The sequence below is a fragment of the Propithecus coquereli genome, unplaced genomic scaffold, assembly GCF_000956105.1.
Source record: "Propithecus coquereli isolate 6110/MARCELLA unplaced genomic scaffold, Pcoq_1.0 Scaffold102, whole genome shotgun sequence".
NCBI lineage: Eukaryota > Metazoa > Chordata > Mammalia > Primates > Indriidae > Propithecus > Propithecus coquereli.
The window spans coordinates 2,641,447-2,643,363 of NW_012134081.1; positions in this window are offsets into that span (position 1 = coordinate 2,641,447).

The window sequence follows — 1,917 nt, forward strand, 5'->3', positions numbered from 1 at the left end:
TTGAGATTTTAAAAGTATGTTTAAAAAAAATTCTTGGCAGATTGCCTAAATGGTTAAAAGGATAGAAAATAGGGAAAAAGGGAAGAAACCTCAAAGAAACTGGAATACTTTTGCCTAAGAACAAATGTGATAATCTACATAAAAAGACATAGCCTAGAATAAATATGACCAGACGAATGTCTTGATGACCCATAATACAGCATAATTCTATTTGAGGGAAGAAGATTTATAAAGATGAGCTGGTTGGAATCAACAAAGTTAAAAACAAAATTAAAGTTTCTTTTAGCTCCAAGTTTTATGAACGGTTTACAAGCAATAAACTAGATTAGCCCTCGCTGTGCAATGCATTCTTTTTCTACCATTTTTGGGAAGCCATGATATCAACTGCAAAAATATAATGCAAATTTAGAATATGCACAAAATTCTTCTTTCTGACAAATTTAATTTCTCACGTTTATAACTAGAAAAACCAGAAAGAGCTAACTTCTTTCCCATTATCCACCATCCATATATTAGAAAGCTGTGTCCATTTTGCTAAGCAGAGTTGAGCCATCTACCCTCTGAAAGCATGGAATTACTGAGTACTAAGTAGAGAACAGTGTTAAAAGCAAGCATCATCATATTAACTATTTTCTACCTGACAGCCAGGAACTTAGCTCAAGCTGGAAGTTTACCTAGTTTTGATGGTGTTTATCAACATCTTGAAGTTTTAAAATAAAATATTTCCCCACAGGTTGACAAGGTTTCCATTTTTAAGCAGCCCAATAAGATAGGCTGCTCTTTACTGTTTATCCAAACCGGCAATTTTGGTGTAAAACTTTCAGTTGCCATGAATGATTGGACTAAGGACAGGTTTAAAACCTGCTTTCTCCACAAATTGTAATTGGCTCAAATGGAACAATTTGATGCTATCTTATACAGAGGGGAATTGGGCTTAAGGGGAAAAGACAAGCCGACATGTGGGCAAATAGAAGACGGCTGACAATCCTGCCTTGAATGACTTGTGTTAGTAACTCATGTGCCAGACCCCAAAAAGAATATGGGGTTTGCCATTTTACACTGATGAAAAATTATGAATAAGGATCAAGGAAAGTTTTCAAATATTAGAAAATAAATTGATATTGTTCATGTTTTGACCAAGCAGCACAACTTGATACAGTTGACTACTCTCTCCTCCTTGAAACTCCTTCTTTATCCGCTTTCCAAAGCACCACACGTCCCCACAGGCTCCCTGCCATTTCCTTTTTCACCCCCTGTGTTGGTTACTCCCAATTCTCCCAAATTCTAACATCGGAGTTTCCCAGCCCTCAGTTCTCCCATCTTTTCCCTTATAATTCATGTTGATTTCTTTAGCTTACAAACAAATCATACAACAATTAAAAGTATTCTAGTTTCTGCCTTTTATTTATTATGAGACATTAAACCTTTAGTAGGTAACATTTTGAAAAACTGAAGAAATATACTTCTAGACAAGGCTCTAGGAAGGCCCAGGTAAAACACAGGTGAGCTAAGAAAGCAGTAGAAATCAGGTAACTAGAAGTCAACATGCTGACTGGAAACTTGGCCAAGGAGATAGAAAAACAAAAAAGAAAAATATCAAAAGTGGGACTCTAAGATGATCTTTTTCTATTTACAATTTTGTCTAAGACCAAATCTGCTGGCTGGTCCCACCACATGTTATGTAAGTTATAAGAACACTAATAGCTACCGAAATTTTTCCATTACAATGAGAACCATTTTCCTTTTAATTTGCTAGTGTTCCCTCTTGGTAAATAAAAATTCTTTTTTTTGTTATAGCTGATTTTCCCTAAGTGTTCAACACTCTAATATGATTTTAACTTATGTGCTAGAACTGTAAATTGCAGTTAATAAAAGTAATACAACAAACAAACAGAAATACTCTCTTACTATGATTTC